This window comes from Balaenoptera borealis (genome assembly GCF_965194805.1).
Source record: "Balaenoptera borealis genome assembly, chromosome: 14".
In the NCBI taxonomy this organism is placed as follows: Eukaryota; Metazoa; Chordata; class Mammalia; order Artiodactyla; family Balaenopteridae; genus Balaenoptera; species Balaenoptera borealis.
In genome coordinates, this window is record NC_138875.1 from 68,114,765 (window position 1) to 68,133,829 (window position 19,065).

General features: G+C 45.7%; 1 long non-coding RNA gene across 7 annotated transcripts in view; it reads left to right on the plus strand.

The window, feature by feature from the left end:
• Window positions 1–19,065, plus strand: part of LOC309611136 — a 357,456-nt gene that overhangs the window by 226,090 nt on the left and 112,301 nt on the right. The window contains exon 7 of one of the 7 annotated variants that reach the window (XR_014234342.1): window positions 553–11,297. The exons of the other annotated variants lie outside the window; for them this stretch is intronic. This is a non-coding gene — a long non-coding RNA (uncharacterized lncRNA). Of the gene's footprint in view, window positions 1–552; window positions 11,298–19,065 lie in introns of those variants that run through there. 7 annotated transcript variants of the gene reach the window in all.

The following is a 19,065-nucleotide window of genomic DNA, read 5'->3' on the forward strand; positions in this document are numbered from 1 at the left end:
CCAGGTCGCGGAGCAAGTTCAGAGATGGAGCCCAGGTCTCTGATTCTGCTATCAGAGCTGCTTCCACGTTGCCTTGCTTAGGCACTTTACAGTCATGTAAAACAAAGCCGTCCTTTCAAGGAGAGAGATGCTCCCGGAGATAATTAGCATGTATCGATCTGCTGTTTTCCCTTTTCCCCCCGAGCACTACACAAAGCCTTTCACCGATATTGTATAATTTAAACCTTACAAAGAAATTCTGTGAAGTGTATTTTATGGACAAAGAAGGGACTCAGAAAGGGCAGGTAACTCGCCCTAGATAACACAGCCAGGAAGTGAACACAGGCAGAACCAGGTTCTGCCTGAGTCCGATGCTCTTACCCACTGTGCCCTCCTGCCCATGGCGTGCGTGCTGCAGTTTTCTCCATGTGGAGCTCCAGTTTGCAAGGAAATGAAAGCATCCCAATTTCAAGATTAATCAATGGTTTTTGGAGAGGGGCCCTTACTCCCCTCCCCCCCGCCCCAGCCCCAGCTGTCAGCTTCCTCCTCTCCTTCTCTCACTCCCACCCCCAGGCTCCCAGAAGGCAGCGGGTCCTTGGCTGAGGGTGGAAAGCAGCCAGATGGATCGGGCTCCTGAGACGGAGACTGAACCTCCACATCAGAGACCGTCCCCACCCTCTACGTCCAGGGAGCCATGCTGGACCTGCCAATATCCTGGGCCTTCAGGCTCAGCTCAGCCACATCCCTGCGTGGGATTTTGGAAAGCACTGGAAGCAGACATCGCCGCACCTAAGCCATATCTCTGATCTTCTGTAGCCAGGGCAGCAGGGTTGCCCGAGACTCTTTCTTCCTGGCAACAGTCCACACCAGCCAGTGCCAGAAAGAGGGAGGAACAAATCCCCAGCTGAGAGCATTTCTCAGGTTCCAGCAAGGGCTGAGGCACCGGTTGCTGGCTACTGGCTCACTTTGACAGTGTGGTAAGATGGAGGGGCATTTTTCCTACCTCCTCCTTCTACCTGGATAGAGCTTTACAGTTTGCAAAATTTATTATTATTGGGATGCAATACAATTTATTCAGTATGGTCATAACAACAATTACATTTATGCCTTTTTTCAACCCATGTGTCCACGTCTATATATCTACTGCTTTATCTACTTATCCTTATTCAGGTTCTCAGTCTCTGGCTTATAAATTAACAGGCAGGAAAACAAACAGTCATGTGCTAATAGAGAGGAGGACAAAAGGGCAGTGGTTATTAAACTTCGGTGTGTGCAAGAATTACCTGGGAACTTTATTAAAAATGTAGAGTGCTGGTGCCAGCACCAGAGCTTTCAACGCCGTAGGTTTAGGTCAAGGCTTGGGAATCTAGATGTTAAAAATGCTACTGAACTGTACACTTTGTCCTGGTTAATTTTATGGTATGTAAATTCCACCACAATTAAAAAAAAAATCACCCCAGTGAGTCACATGCCACAGACTAGAACAGTAGGCAAGGCTTCCTGTGAAAGATGCTCTCTGAATCTCCATGGAGATTTCCAGGTGGGCAAGGCAGGGAAGGGCATTCCAGGCAGAGGGCACAGCACAGGGAAAGTTTGGAGCAAGAGACAATATGGGAATGTGGAAAACTATGAGGCTTGATGGGTGGGGGTGGGGAGGCGTAGGGGCCAGGACCCAGGCGGCCTCACTGGCCAGGCTGAGTTGTTGAGTGTTACCCTGATGGCCCTGCGTGTCCTTGAAGTGTGTTTGATAAGGTTGTGCTTAGAAACGATCACAGGCTGACCCACAGGGACTTGATCAGGTGGGCAGACACACAAGGCATAGTAACTAATTCTAGTGAAAGAAAAGGTCTCAAGTTAAATAATGCAGAAATCCATAGAGTCAAAGGAGACCACTTCCCTAAACCACCCTGTTTTAGGCCTACATATACATAATTAAATTAGCTACATACGTTAGACCATGATATATGTACTCTCTAAAAATTACTTTTCTCTCTTAATTCAAAACAAACGTTCCTGCAATACTGCACCTGTTAAACTGTCTCTTTCTTTTTAATGGCTGCATTGTATTCTATTAGATGGATATATTCAGTTGAAATTGTAGATATACCACCATTTTTGACTTAGAAAAATAGCCATTTTGGTTTACTGAACCATTCCCTTCTTGATGGGTGATTAGGTTTTTTTTCCCAATATTCTTCCCTGCTATACTTAACAATGTTGCAATGGCCGTCAGTGAGGATAAGCCTCTAAGCATCTGTGCAAGTATTGCTCTAAGGTAGATTTCTAAAATGGAATTGCTGCGTCAAAGGGTGGACAATATTTAAAATTTTGGTGGGTGCTGCTAAGTGTTCTCTAAGAAAAAAAAGTCATCCATTTATACTCCCAGTGAGAGGAAACTAATACAGGGAGACTGTGTCAAAAACGTTATCTCTCAACACTCACACAAAGATACTGCATAATAAATGACCACAAAATCTCAAGGCATACAAACAAAAGTAAGTATTTACTTTTGGGCTCTATAAAGTTTATACCCACGGTGTTCAAAAGTGTGTATTTTGTAACATCCTCACGAGCAGTGTATGTTATCATTAAAGAAAAATATGCTGATTGGACCATTTAAAACTGTTCTTGTAAATTGTATTTCTTTTACTGTGAGTGAAGTTTAGCTTGTGTTATGTGCTTATCTGGTCATTGCTATGCCTTCTTTGATTAATTTCACAGTTATATACTTGCTTCATTCTTTTTCCTATTTACTTTTGTTCTTTGTTTTCTTAATAATATCCAAGAATTCTTTATATAATGTGTCTATTAACCCTTTGCCCAGTGTATATGAAGCAAGTAATTTTTCCCAGTGTTTTTTATGTCTTTTAATTTTTGAAACTAAATATTTTCATTTATATGGAGTTTAATCAATCTGTGTTTTCTCTTATTTTGTTTCTCATTATTTTGTTTTTATACTTAAAAACATTCTCCCTGCTTGAGGTCACAAATTGCTAACCAGCATTTTTATTTGGGGGTCATAGAGTTTTATGTTTTACTGTTAACTCCAGTCCATCAGGAATTGATTTTGCTGAATGGCTGTGAAGCAACAGTTTAACTCTAATTTTGTCCTTCTGTGGTCAAACAATTGTACCAGTGTTGTTTGTGGGATAATCTTTTCCCAACTGAGTTGAAAAGCTACCTGTAGTACATGCAGATTTATACATGTACACTGACCTGTTTTTTAAATTAATAAGCAGAAATGCCTCTAACCTTTCCCTAGATTGCATTTCCTGGTCTCAACTCTGCTTCTGAGAAAGGCCTTCCCCCTGTTTTCACTCATTCATTCATCCCTCTGGGCATACACTCTTTCATTCACTCGTTCACTTTTACTCTTTCACATGAGTTCTGAATGGGTGTGTGGGTCCTAGGATTAATGATACACAAGCAGCTCAGGTATGTTTTCCATACCAGGCACTGGGCTCTGCAGGTCACCTGCTCCAGTTTACTGACTTCTCCCAATAACCCTGTGAAGTAGGCACTCTTTTTAGCCCCACATTACAGATGAGGAAACTGAGGCTCAGAGAGGCTAATTAACTTGCCCCAAGTCCCCTAGGTAGTAAGCTCCAGAGAAGACATTCAAACCCAGGTCAGCCTAATGCCGGTTTTAACTCTAACTTTGCTGCTTTCCTTGTATAACGATCGCTCACACTCATCATGCATCTACTCTGTGCTGGAAATTGTGCTAGGTAGTGGGAATCCCCACGTGGCCCGACTCTGTCCCTGCCCAGGGGAGATGGCAGTGTGGTGGCGGAGGCAGGTCACTGAACAGAGGATTATAATCCAGTATGACGAAAGCTAAAATACGCTGGTAAAGAACAAACCCTGGTGAGGGTTTTCCTGGCAAAGCAAAGGCTTCCAGCCTCTGGAAAGATGACTTTGCTGTCAGCCTGGGAGATTAAAAAGCACATATACAGGTAAGACCTGAAGGTCCAGAGCCAGGATTTTCTAGCCCTATCTCCCATCCATTTGCACTCTGGATGCAGCTACTGTGCCGGGGATGAAGGACTCTGGGCAGCCTGCATGGGAAAGAGTACAGGCAATGAGAAAAGAAGCAAAAAAAAAAAAAAAAATCAACACCCTTCAAATCGGCCTTCTGGGCCCCATAGCTTCTGAAAACCTCACCATCTGTCCACATAAGCATGTTCCAAAGTTTTAAGTACCTCTTTTCATGAAGTCCGTTAAAGTTAACCTGGCTTCATAATATATGGGGGAAATCTGCTATAAATAGAGGTAAATAGAGATTGTAAAGATAAATAACAATACCAGCATGTGAGGACCGATAATGTACTCTATTTATGGCCCGACTCTAAAAAGGGATGTCCAGAGACGCTGCGTCTTCAATGACTTACTTTTGCCGAGGCAGCCTGTGTTCCCTGTTAGGGTGCTAAAGATTCAGTGACACAAAAAGCTTACAGATAATTAAATATTGATTTTTGTTTTCTAATCCTATATAAAAATTGTCCTGGGTCTCCCAATGGTGGTTTTATCTCACCAGGACATGGAAGGAGGGGAGGTGTCTGCTAACCCTCTTTGCACCCCTGCTGTGTAATATTGGGGCGTTTCTTCAGTGAGGGTGGGGGGTGTCCAGGGCACATGACCTCTGCAGCCACACAGGACCCTGTGCTCAGAAGGGCCCTACACTTGGCTTTATGCTCGTCTTGTACCCTCTTAAAATTCTTAGTAATTTTTGCCCAAGGTGTCCTGCCTTTTCATTTTGTACCAGCCTCGCAATTGTGCAGTTTGTCCTTGGGGGCTGGTCCGACTAAGAGACTGGAGCATCCGGTTCTGGACCCTCAGCTACCCCGCTGCTGCCCAGCATTCTCCCTTCTTTCCTGCTCTGAATTTCTCCAGCCGTGCCAGAATCTTCAAATCTGGGAAGAGGGCCAGAGAGAAGTTGGTGATGAGAACAGTTTTCTCCCACCCTCTGCTCCCTTCTCTCTCTCTTTCTTTAAAAAATAGGAAAAAAAAACCCCACTTCATTGTCATTTTGCGTCTGGAGTGCGGCAAGGGACATCTGGCAATGTGGTGGAGTCGCTGGCTGGCTGGGGGTGGGTAGCGTCCACAGGCAGGCCAGGCCTTGGGCTCTGACAGCAGACAGTGTCTGAGGCGATAAAGAGTCAGTTTCGGAGAGGTGGGTCCTGAGCCACATCTTGCCATGTGTTTGTTGTGTGACCTTGGGCAAGTACATACAACCCTTCCATGCCTCAGTTTTCTCATCTGCAAAATAGAGATATTAATTCCAGCCCCGCTGCCTGCCTCCCCTCTCCCAGCAAGACTGCTGGGGAGAATTTAAGTTTAAGAATAATAATAATAATAATAACACTAAGAATAATAGCTAATGCTTACCTATTGCTTATATGTATCAGGCTCTTTATATAAGTTCATAGAAGCTAACGTATGCTTGCCAAAGACTTTGCATATTCTCTTTCATTTAAACCTCACAGTAACCTCATGAGGGAGGTCCTATCATAAACATCCCCATTTTACAGATGGGGAAATTAAGCACAGGGAGGCTAAGCGACTCAGCCAAGGTTGCACAGCTAGTACATAGCAGAGCAGAATTTTGAACTGTGCATTCTGACTGCTGAGCCCTGGCTCCTAACCTCCACACAGGACCATGTGCAGAGGTTCTTTTGATGCCTCCCTCCTACAGGAAGTGAAAATTAGAGGTCTGCAGGCCAAAATTGGCCCACAGAGCATTTTTGATTGGTATTTCCACACAGTGTCAGCCTGCACTGCATTTGAAATTGGAATCAGTTGCCAATATCGAAAAAGAATTTCAAGATTTCTACATTAAAGTATAGATTTCCAGCATCTGGTAGATGCTCTGGTAAAGATGGGCTCCTGTACCTACATGGCAAAGATCCCCCATCTGCTACAGTCCCTACCACTCCCTATTGTCTTCCTGACACTGACATTCAGAGTCTATTTCCCCATTGTTTTACTGCGTCTACCCATTGCCCTCACATACATCACCTGCCTAGACCCTGGGGAAGCTTAGCTTTTGATCCCTTCCCTGGGGTGGCAAGGATCTGCTTATGGAGACAGAAATCTTCCTCCCTGTGGCTTTCTAGGCAGGGTTCCTTCTCTGGATAGCACCATATGTGGAAGGAACAATTAATTTTATGGGAAGGGGGTGGAACAACGGAATCTAGAGTTGAGTTAGCCCCTGAAATGAACTTAGAGTCTGAAGCTCCTTTAAGCTTTGGGTTTCCACGGTCCTCAGTTTAGAGAATTCCAAGAAGCTATGATTGAAGAATATCAAATTTGAAAACAAATTTATAATTACAAAATTCTGAGATTTTATGATCCAAGTAGTTTATAATTAGAAGACACCCCCAAATTCCAGTACTTCATGCCTCCAAAATTCAAACTATTGCAAAGATTCTCTGATCCTAAAATCTCATGATTCAAGTTTACTCACTTTCTAGAAAATGGGATACAGTAGTCCCTTCTTATCTGTGGTTTTGCTTTCCCCAGTTTCAGTTACCCATGGTCAACCACAGTCTGAAAACATTAAATGGGAGGTTTCAGAAATAAACAATTCATAAGTTTTAAACTGTGTGCCGTTTTGAGTAGTGTGACGAAATCTTTCTCCATCTTGCTCTGTCCCGCCTGGATGTGACTCATCTCTTTGTCCAGCGTATCTATGCTGTATACGCTACCTGCCCTGGCTTTTAGTATAGGAAAAACGTAGTATATGTACAGTTCGGTACTATCTGTGGTTTCAGACGTCCGCTGGCTGTCTCGGAGCATGTCCCCCACAGGTAATGGGAGACCATCCTGCTAAGAAGGAAGAGCACTAGAATGCTATGACTCCCTAGTGCTAAGATCTCATGATTCTGTGATTCAGTAATGATCTGCTCTGCCAAAGCAGAGAGAAGCTAATCATCAGTTAACTGAACAATAGTTGACAGATGAGGCAGTCTGGTTGTCGTCCTGTTACAAGGCGGGGTTGGGATTTTCCTTCCACCATTTAATCTGATGTGACTATTCCTTCGTTTTCCTAATGAGATCAGTGCCACCAGGAAGGAGATGTGGAAGTCGGTATCTCACTTTAAACAAAGCCAATATGTAAATATCCTGAGTTAAGAAATGAGACTTAGGGATTGTGTATTCTTTAGCCTTATACACATCAAAGCCTTATAAGCATCCTTTCATCAGGCTGTATTTAATGAAAGAGAACCCGTGTTGAATGTAATTCAAGTCTGATTAGATTAAAGGCAGTTTGACCTCAGGACGAAGAATGTGGAAGGAATGATTTTGGGCATGAGAGGACTTGGTCTCCTTCAGCTGGAAGGGGGATGCTTATTAGCATGACATTGGAAATGTCATGGTATCCATGGGTCAGACCAATGGGAGATAGGTTTTCAGTTCAGTCTTAAGTTGGAGGTGACTCTTCCCAACACCTTTAGACCTGGCGTGGATGGACCACAGAAGCAGCTGGCTAGAGACAGAGTGCTAGGCTGAAGATAGAGAAAGTGACAGAGCCAAAGTAAGAGTAAAATTACCCCTTAGGGTACCGAGGGGCAGACATTTTGCACAATGCATTGGATGGAACAAATCTTATTGGCTGTGTCATTACAAATATCTCAGTACTTGGTGCCAAATTTTGGCAATTACATCCATAAATAGGGAAGTTTCTCTGCAAATAAAAAAGGGGAGTCTGACACCAGGATGCCACAGCCAGCACATGAGTCAAGATCGGAGGGAGGTCCTCACTATCAACACTATTGACATTTGGGGCCTCATAATTCTTCGTTGTAGACTGTCCTGTACATTGTAGGATGGTGAGCAATATCCCTGCATCCCCAGTCTCTAGCCACTAGATGCTAATAGCACTCCACCCCCAATTTTGACAGTCGAAAATGTCCTCAGACGTTGCCACATGCAGAACTTGGAGAAAAGAATCCAGGTTACCCAAAAGAGAGCCTGTGACTTTTAGCCACATCCAGATAAGGATTTCCATCAATGCCCTAACGTGGACATAATTAGCAATTCGTATCAGAATTCTACTGTGTGCCACTTGGAGTTTGTTGTGTGTAATTATGCTGAAATTATCAGTAGAGTTCTCCTTCCAGGGAGGGGGTTCAGTCATTCCCAAAGAAGTCTTTGTGATGACTTATTAGGTCTCAGTTAAAGAATTCCCTTAGGTATTACAGTGGATCGAAGTATGCAAGGTGGGTTCTTCTGGACAAAAACAAATATAAAGCTACCCTTATGGGAGATTGCATTAACTGGATGAATTTCTCTTTGAAAAATCTACATGGCAATAGAGAATTCCTGATATATAATGAGCACTCTATAAACATGAGATAAATTAACAAATAATTCTTATGGGTCATATCTCAGAGATGGGACTTACCCTCCAGGGCCAGGTTCCAATTTATCTGCCAGTTCTGAGCCGTGAATAGTACTGTCCTGAAGCATGCTGTTAAGAAAGATTCTGAGGGAGTGTCCATGCTCAGGAGAAATGTGATTGACAGAGGATGTCTGCTGTGGGTAGGGTAGAGGCTCTGACAGCCTAAGGCCCGGGAGTTCACCCCCCTCCAGGCAGTATCCTGATCAAACTGATGGTAAGAAAGGTCATTTGGGCTACCAAGTGGAGGCTGGATTTAGGAAGGGCAACATCCAAAGTTAGAAACACAAGCCATACCAGGTATTCTAGCAGAAAGAATTTAGTATAGGGAATCAGTTGATTTGGTGTTGACAAACTGGAAAGGCAGAAAGGGGACACTGACAAACGCAGAGGCAGTGATTGCAGGAAGCAGCTATCAATCACCCTGGGCTCAGGGAGAGAGCAGAGAAGTTGGGGGAAAAAAAACAAACAAAAAACTTTGGAGTCAGGACCAGAACTCTGCTCTTGGGAGGGAGCATGCAGAGCTTGGGCACAGACTTCTGAAGAAGAGCTGCTGAGGTGATGTGAAGAGGCTGGTTATCATTGTGAGGAAGACTTGCACTGGAACCAGCCGTCACTGCTGGGATTAGGAACCACTGCTGCCGTGATGCTGACAAAAACTGTCGGCAAACAGGGACAAGCGCATCCTTTTCCTGCCAGCTGCCGCAAGTCTCCCATTAGCACCCGCTATGGGCAGAGGCTAACATAGGTCCAGCGGGCAAAGCAGAAGTGCAGCGTGCAGCACCCCAGCCCTGGCGCTAGAAGGCAGAGGCTAGAAGGGCAGGTAGTTTAATAGCTGGTACAACTGGGGAGGCTCAGAGAGATGAACCAGGTCACCAAGTGACTAGTCCAGAGCTGGAAGAGGGCCCTCCTGCCTTCTAACTCTGGCCCCCTGTTTCTGGGCTCTCAATTACATACAGATTTGCAAGATCCTGGTGGACAAGGGTGATGGTTTTCAAGTTACATCCCTCCTAAAAGAAGACTTCCCTTTCTGTTACATATCAGGGCCCATAGAGAGGTAAAGTTGTTCCTCTAACACACTGGGCAAAACTCCTTGTGCACAAGCTGTATTCTCTTCCGGAACCTGCACACACATTATGCAGAAACATTAAATATTTTACCCAGGGGGGAAGAAAAAGTAGAGAGAGATTTCTTGCAAAGTGAATTTTCATCTCCTCTTTAGGGCTTCATCTGCGGTGAATCCTACACACCCTTTTGTGAAGGCAAAGCTAGTGAAAACCCTGAGAATAAAAGTGGGGCTTGATTTTATGCTAATATATGTAAAGAATGTGACTATACAGTCATAGGTAACACAATGAACTTAACTTTTTTTCTCCCTTTTTTATTGAATTATAATGACTAGTTTCCATAGCAATTACTGCATCACCTTATACATTACCAGGAAGATCTACTGCACTTTTTCCCAGTCATCCTTGTAAACATTTCTACTTTTTTTTTTTTACGATGTTCTAGGAGAAAACACAAGCCCTTTCGGCTCGGCAGCAATTGGAGAGCATATTTCAGGAGATTAATAAAGCCGACCAGAGTGTTCTTATTTTCTAAGTTCGGTGGTTGGTTTTCCATCTTCGCCTTCACCAGCTACTTGTCAGCCAGACAAAGAGGGAAGGAGGGGAGCAGGAGAGAGCAGAGGTGATGGGAGATGAAAAGGAAGGCACACGAGTTACCAGGGAGGGCAGGTGGAACTCGGAAGGAGCCGGCCTCAAGATCCCATGTTTGTGTCTTTGATGATTCTGGGAATTTGAGAGCAGTTCCCTTGGACGCACCCCTCTTTTCACACGGGGCTTGGAGGAGAGTGGGGGATGTTTCTAAGCTCACAGGAGATCAGGCATGGGAGATACACAGAGATGCCTCTTGGGTAACTTTGAAACTGTGTGTCTGAGATCTCCAGTTGCTTCCGGAGCTTCCCAGGGGAGATGGGAATCAAGACACCCCTCCATTCAAAACCCCCACTTCCACCGGCAGCTTCCTGTTAGGCTTTTCATCTTGGCCTCTCACATTATGTTTCACTTCCAGAAAGGCCTCTGCAGCTGGCGGCTATTTGTGGACACCTCCAGTTGAGAGGTGAAGGAGGTGCAGCCTCTGCTGTGAGTGAGTCAGGGGTATCACAGGGGCTGGCCCAGCTGTGGGATGCGCGGCTGGGCCCATTGCTCCCTGCGGACGGTTAGTAGCAGAGGCCGCTGTCATGGGCTCTGGTAGACAAGAAGACCCCATGCTGGGCTGTGGGACCCCCATACGTGGTGGGGATTCTGAGCTCCCAATCCAAGAGAGGGGGCAGCGGCCACATCCTGAGCCCTCACTACCTTTATTTCATTTGATAACGGGCCTGCTATTTGTGCACCAGCCCAGTGTCCCTGGAGGGATCGGCGGAGAGAGCGATGCCCAGGTGTCATGAGAGGGCCTAGTGCTTGGGAGCTCAGGCCCTGAAGTCTGGTAGCCTGGGTTCCAGTCTCCTGGCCGTGCCTCCATCACAATGTGTCCGGGATCTAGTGATTTCCCTTGCTCTGCCTCAGTTTCCTCATCTATAAAATGGGGCTAATGGCAGAACCCACCTACGAGTTGTTTGTGAGGATTGAAGGCGAGATGCTGAGTAAGTGCTTACACCTGGAAGTTGCCTTGTTGTTCCCCATGGGTACAGATACCCACCTGTGCCCATGGTGTGACCTTGAATGAGTTCATTAACATCTCAGAGCCCTGACTTTCCAGATGTAAAATGCAAAATGTCTGCTGGGTGGTCTCAAAGGTTCCTCTTAGCTGTGAAATTCAAGGGCTTTTGGATTCTAACAGGATAGCTGGAGGGAGGAAAGGAGGAAGGGGGGAGGGAGGGAGGGAGAGAGAGAGAGAGAGAGAGAGAGAGAGAGAGAGAGGGAGAGAGAGAATGAATGTGTAAGAGCAGGTGCCTTAAGCAGAAGGGAAAATTCCCTAAGTGACAAGAAGCTCTGAGTTCACCAAAATGCTTAACCAAGATAAGAAGGATGTAACTGATGTTGGAAAGATTGTTATGAGATTAATAAAAGTGATTAAGGGATTAAGACTTCTCAGAAAAGATAGTGAAGGGACCACCAATGGAAAAATCCTCCCTCACCCTCTGTACTCGGGCTCTCCTTGATTTTAAGTCCTCAGTCGTGCTGACATCTAACAAAATGGTCTCAGCAGATGCTCAAATAGAATCCTGGCTTAAGCTCATCTTAGCTATTGGAGAAGGTCCCCTGTGTCATATTTATATATCTATTTATACACACACACATATTTATACATACATATATAGTCAAATGACATTTTCTTTCTGGGAATGCCCAGAGGAGTTTAAGGAATGCCTTGAAGGCCTGAGTTTTGGGTCGGGATTAATCAGTGAGGCTGGCCTACTGAGCTTGGAGAAAGCTGCGTCCTGGATGTGAATCAGGCATCGTAAGGAAGTCAGGGTGTGTTGGGGGGCGCGGGGAGGCTGTCTAGTAACTGAATGATCCTGATGATCTCAACCTGCTCGCTGAGCCTCAGCTTTCCCACCTGTGCACTGGGGACAAGGACGCTCTCTGTGATGGGGCTGAGAGACGCAATGAGTGGGAAAGCACTTTGCAAAGGAATTGCTGGGATTCCCATGCAAAGTGCTTTCCAACACCCCTTCACTGGAAGATTCTAGGCTGCTCTGTGGTTCTAGAATAATAAACAGGAGCCTGGACTGGCCACTCCTCTTTCAGCAATGGGCTCTGAGGGAGACATGTGATCAGCCCCAGGGCTTTGAAGCCTGGCGCTTACCCGGCTGCTCCTCAGGCGAACTTGGCCTCCGGGGCATGTGGGAAAGGATGCTGAGCACCAATTCTGGGACCAGCTGTGTGTCCTTAGCTATGTTCAGGTGACAGGAGATAAAGGAGGCCGGAGGTGGAGGCGCCTTACAATGGGAAGAAGCTCATCAGACCCCCGGGTTCCATCGTGAGCCCCCAGGGGCTGGCAGCGTCTGGGAAGTGCTAACTCAGAGTGGACAGGGAAATTCAATCTGGCACAGAGAGACTCAGTCTCCTGGCCTGGGAGAGCAGGACCCTCCAGCCCTACTCACACGACTTCCCAGTCCCTCAGCCCCCGACAGTCACAGCACAGTCCCAACACCGTCTCTGGGGGGACAGAGATGGCTATCACGTTGCTGCTGCTGGCAGCTTCCCAGCAGTTGGGAGGAATAGTTACTGCTGGTTCAGCCGCCATGGACCACCCCAGCGAGCTTGAGGAGGCAGGGGCAAGAGAGGGGACAGCCGCAGTCCCAATAGCACAGTGACGAGTCAGCGGGCTCCACGCGGGCACCCAGCCCGGAGCAGCGTGATCGACGCTGGGAGCCGATTGCTCCTGGTGGGACTGAGGCTGTCTGGGAGATAAACACCCAGGGACGATGGTACAGTGCGGGGGGAGTCTGTTCAGAGATGGGGGCACCTCTGCCCCTGCTCAGGGCAGAGAAGCCGTCTAGCAGGGAAAGTGGGCAGGCTTGGCCATGAGTGTCTCCGCTGCTGAGGTTGGCCGTGCTCCCGGCACAGACAGGCTGAGCCCTGTGGACCCAGGCCCCACTCCACAGCCCAGTGAGGGGAGCCCGGCCTTAGACCTGGGCTTCTCAACCTTAGCACGAATGACATTTGGGCTGGATCATTCTTTGTCGGGGCCGGCGGGGGGGCTGTCCGGTGCACTATAAGATGTTTAACATCCCTAGCCTCTGCCCACTAGATGCCGGTAGCATCCGCCACCCCCAGATTTGTAACAACCAAAACGTGTCCCCTAATGTTCCCTGGGGGCACCGACTTGACCCACGGCTCTCTCTCCTTGGGCCCACATTCCCCCTCACCCCAGCTGCTAGGTTCTGTGCTTCAGGATGATACACCCTACAAATCCCATGGGCCAACCGAAGCAGAGTTTCTTCTGACCCACCTTGGCAGAATGCTCTAAGCCTGGGGACCTGTGGGTTGTGATCTGAGCTAGGATAAGCTGGCTGACAGAAGAGGGTCGCTGCGGGCTGAGGTGCTGCTACAGGAACAACCAGGCCTCTCTGGGACACCCCATATCCTGGGAAGAGAGAAGGAACAAAGGGTCACATTTGGTCTCCATCCTTTCCTATTGCTCCAGCCTCCACACTGGCCTCCCTGCCTCCAGGCTGTCTCTCTCTCATCCATTTTCATCTTGGCAGCTAGAGCCGTCCCCAGCACAGCCAATCAGATCACATCAGGGTCTCGTGTGCAAACCTGCTATGGCTCCCTATGGGCTGAAGATCAGAGTCTTTTGTCAGTTTTGAAAATGCTTCATTTTCTGGTGCAGGCCAACCTAAAATCATCAAAATAAAGGCCATAACTAAAAGATGTAAAGGAAGTAATCCATGTAACATCATGGTCAGGTCTCAATAAACGTGAACAATTACCATCGTGATTCTCATCATGTGTGTAACAGTGCACAGCCTACAGCACTCTGCAGAAAGGATTAGAGCAGGGAGTAGCTGGGAGCAGGGCTTAGGTGGTTCACAGCATGTAAAACTCAGTCTCTGGGGTTAGACAGGCCTGAGTTTGAATCCCAGCTCTGCTCTGTGATCTCCGCCAGGGTACGTGACCTCTCTGAGCTTTAGTTACAACTTTTCAATAAAGAGGGGTAAAAAACCCTGATTTTCCACATTGGTTGTGAGAACAAAATGATATATGTCAGATATGAAATCACAGTGTGTGGTATACAGTAGGCACTCACTACTTATTATGGCAAGAACTCATGAATCATTTGATCCTCACAACACCCAGTGAGATGGACATTGTTGCTCTCCCAATGTAAAGACAAGGAAACTGAGGCTGGAGGGTGGCAGGACTTGTGCAAGGCGTCCTGGCCTTAGTTGTGACCCAGGGCCACCAGACCTCCCCATCTGCTCCTTTGCAGACTGATTCCCTGAGGCCCCAGGGAAAGCTGGGCACCTGGAACATTATCCCCAGGGACTTTCCTGAAACTCTGAGTTAAGACAGAGGAAGCAACTTAGAAAGTGGGAAACTGTCAGGTCCCCTCCAGGCCCCCAGTGTTTGCAGCTTGTATCTGAGCAAAGCTGAATCAGGCAGCAAAGAAGCCGCTCCTGAGAGGACTGCTGTGTGGGAAAAACGAGGTCTCCGCCAACCCCTTGGAGGCCACTGGCACCACTCTCCTCTGACATGAAGGAAATGTGCCCAGACAGGACAGCCGGGCCAGAGTCCTGCCACTTAGAGGGAGATTTAGAGGAAGCAAGAGGGAAGGCCAGACACACTGGCTGCTGAATTTACTGGTCTTTTCAGCAAGGTCGGCAGGAGGGCCCTTCAGCTCTGGGCTCTTGTCTCAAGCCAAGATCCCTGAGTTGGTGACCGTGTCCAAGGTCTCCCTGTCTCCCTGTCTCCCTGTCTCCCTGTCTCCCTGCACAACAAGGCTGGGCAGAAGAAGCTAACTAGCTTGTGTCCTGGAAACTTTGGGGTGATTCATGGTTATTGCACCATGGAATTTCAAAGCATGGCCGTCTGCCAGGGATTCTGCTTTGAAAGTTAAAAGCGCAGGGGAGCCCTCATCCAAGTGTGTCCTGAGTGCTCACTAGGTACCAGGCACAACTAGCCAACTTAATGACCATGAAACTGTTGGCATTATCCTGTTTCACAGACATGGATGTCTCAGAGATGGGCTGTGTCTCTGATCCACGGATATGTATGTATGCATCTGTATGGGCTACTAAACCCATCGCTTTAAGTAACTGAAGTTTACAGAGATGAGCTGAGTTGCAAAGAGCCCCCCAGTTTATAAGAAATTGAGACTTTCCTATAAATGCCTCCATTTTCTCCCCTGTGAAATGGGTATATTACTATAACTTACCTCACAGGTTGCTGACGATATTCCCCAAGATAATGGGTGTATAATTGTTAGCAGTGATCCAGGCACATGGCAGGTCCTCCATAAATGCCAGCAGGTGCTGTTATTCCTGTTTTAATCGGAATGGACTAAAGAAACAAAAACAGGGGTATGAACTTTTCCAGAAGCACACTGTTAAAACAGTTTGTTCTTTCAGTAGGTAGCAAATATTTATTGAAAAATTGCTCTGTGCTAGGCTCTGTCCTAAGATGTAGGGTTATGGAAATGAACAAGGCGTGGGATTGTTTTCATGACTTTGAGCAATGAATTACAAAATAGATAGATAGATTAATAGACTATCCTACAAAATGCTGAAGAATAGGTTCTGTGGGCATAAATGATAGGAGGCTTGGCTTGAGGAGTTAAGGAGTGAACTCCACAGGAAGTGATTAAATTTGAGAGCTGGAAGATGAGTAGGTGTAAAATTGGTAGAAATAAAGTGTGTGCATGTATATGGTATATACGTGTGTGTGTGTGTGTGTGTGTGTGTGTGTGTGTTTATTTGAGTATAGTTCTGAGCATTTCACACCCAGAGAATAGCATGTGCAAAGGTCCTGAGGTAGGAAGGAATTTGGTGCACTTCAGAAATTCAAAGGTCAGAATAATGGAGGTAAGAGAGAGAGGCAAAGGTCAGGTTAAGCTCTGTAATGTCATCTCCCACCCCATCCCCACCCCACCTTCCCTTCCTGGCATCCATGGAATAGGTCCCATCCTCCATAGTCAGTACATCTCACTACTTCCATGCTCATCATACCCTCAAGTATGTATCAGCTTCATAACCACATATCTGTATCCTTGACCAGAATAGGACCAGAAGGGCAGAGATGGGAGTCATTTATCTTGGTAAGTGAGACCCCATCCCTAGACCTATGATATCATAGCTAACTCGAACTATTGTGCCTGGGTGAATGAATGAATGAATAAGTGAGTGAATGACTAAGTGACTATTTGCAAATGCCGGGAATTAAATGCCATCAGCACGTCTGCGCACACGTTCTACTATAAAAACAGTAAATAGGCATCGTGAGGGTTAGAGAAAAGAGATAAGCAAAAAATAAGATAAAAACATCATGTTCCTACTTTCCAGGGATTGCCTTTGTTAATACCTTAGTATGTATGTATGTGTGTATCCATCTGATCTATCTATCTGTCTAATCTATCCATCCATCTTTATCTATCTATGTCTGTCTATCTGTCCATCCATCTTATCTATCATCCATCTATCTATCTATATCTACCTATCTAATCTATCCATCCATCCATCTTATCTGTCTATTTATCTGTCTATCTATCTATCCATCCATTGATCTATCTTTTACTAAAATGTAATCATACCAGCTGTCAGGCTTTGTAACCTGCATTTTTAGTTACCCATCCCCACATTGCCATGAACTCTTATCTAATAACTAGTCTACATCCAAATCCCCCTTCTTTCCCCCAAGCCTCCCTTTGAGTTCCTTCTGCAGAATGCCCCTCCTTCTGGGTTAATCTGGTGCTTCTCTGTGGTTTCATTTGTCTTGTTGCCCTATCCCCTGTATTTCACAGACCAGACATTGGTTCTAAAGGCTGAATGGATTCATGGTAACTTCTTATGACTAGAGCCTTTCACCGGGAGTACTGCATTCTTCTTATAGCCTCAGGAGAACAGTGATTTCTGCATGACCCTTTTTTTGTGATGTAAAATGAAACTGGCCCTGGGTTGGGATGATGAGTGTCATCTCCACCGCGCACGTATGTGTTTCCCCTTGAGACGATAAAATGGCATGTGTACAGGGGTCCAAATCTCCCTCAACCATACGCCTAATGATTTTAACACCAAATAATAATGTTGCCTGAATCCGTTATTTCACTGGGAGGTGGCTGAATAGTGGTTTACTCATTTTGCATGATTTCTTCTTCATTATTAGTGAGTGTTCTCTAGGGCAGTAGCTCTTCCCTCCTCAACCAGGTTAGTGGTTATTATGGAATACAGTCTGAATTGTTTTTTTCTGCTTTGCCAGGGCAATGACTGTAAAGTGATCTTATTTTAGCCACCTGTGCTGGATTATTTAACCCAGTGTGTCTGGGAATGGGGCTGCCTTGTTGTACCCTCATGGTGGTTTTTTAAAGACAATTATTCCAGGGAAATGTTAAATAAGAAGAGACAGGAGTGTAAAATCAGAGATCTCAAGAGCTATAAAGTTCCTTTAAAGTCCTTCTTGGTTGATGTGTTAATATCCTATGGACCAGCACTCTTAAACTTTAATATGCACACCAATCACCTGGGGGTCCTGGCGGAGAGAAGATGCTGATTCCATGTATCCGAGGGTCCTAGGATCTGAATTTCTAACCAGCCTCACTGGGATGCTTATGCTGTGGGTACGCACACCACACTTTGAGTAGCAAGACTCTAGAACATTGCAACCAAGCCTCCTTCCAACTTCTGCTTGGGAGTTTTCTGAATGGTCTTCACAGCCCTACATCATCTGGCTCCATCCACACTTCCAGCCACAGAATCAGCATTCTAAATTATGCATTAAAGATTAAGAGCCATGGTTACACTATGCATCTTACATGGATTGGCTAGTTTTTGCTGACATGTACATATCTAACTCCATAGACAAAAAGGAGTGAGAATTTGAGCGTCTGCATACTTACAAATACGAAATATCCCTCGGTTAAAGACTTTCTCTGCCTGCCTCTCATATGTATTTCCCAATTCACCTACATAGCAACCTTCACTCTCCATTTCCCTCCCCGAGAAGGTTCTGGCTTCTTCTCTCTGGAGATATTCAAATTGAGCTTGAGTTTATCTCTATAAACACTTCACCTTATAAAAGAAAACAGCAACAACATGTTTCCTTCTGAGCAGTTGCTATTGAATCGTTTGACAAGGTTTGCAGAGAGTGCCTTTTAAAGGGCCCCCAAAGTAGCTCTTCTAGAAGATGACTAACATGGGTTGGGGGACGGCTGCAGGCACTGAGCTGGGCATCAGGGAACCTGGTTGTTGACCCCATTCTGCCATTTTCTTTGGGTAACTTCACAGTCTCCTCCTTCCACCCCAGCCCCTCATTCTGTTTGTCATTCAATAACTTTATCACACATCTATTATGTGCCAGACCAGGTCTGAAGAGGTTGCAGCAGGGAACAAAGCAGACACAATGGTCCTGGCCCTTGTGGGGCTTACCCTCGGGACAGGGACACAGCATGGAGCTGGTGATCATATGATGACAAATTTTACTTTTTAAAAAATTTGTTTTTCATTTTTTAATTGAAGTATAGTTGATTTACAATATTGTGTTAGTTTCAGGTATACAGCAAAGTGATACAGTTATATAAATATATATTCTTTTTCAGATTCTTTTCCATTGTAGTTTATTACAAGATATTGAATATAGTTCCCTGTGCTATACACTAGGACCTTGTTGTTTATCTATTTTATAAATAGTAGCTTGTATCTGCTAATCCCAAACTCCTAATTTATCCCTCCCCTTCCCTTTCCCCTTTGGTAACCACAGGTTTGTTTTCTGTGTCTGTGAGTCTCTTTCTGTTTTGTAAATAAGTTCATCTGTATCATTTTTTACATTCCACATATCAGGGATGTCATATGATATTTGTCTTTCTCTGTCTGACTTACTTCACTTAGTATGATAACCTGTAGGTCCATCCATGTTGCCACAAGTGGCATCATTTCATGGGTTTTTTTGGGTTTTTTTTACCGCTGAGTAGTATTCCATTGTATACATACCACATCTTCTTCATCCATTCCTCTGTTGATG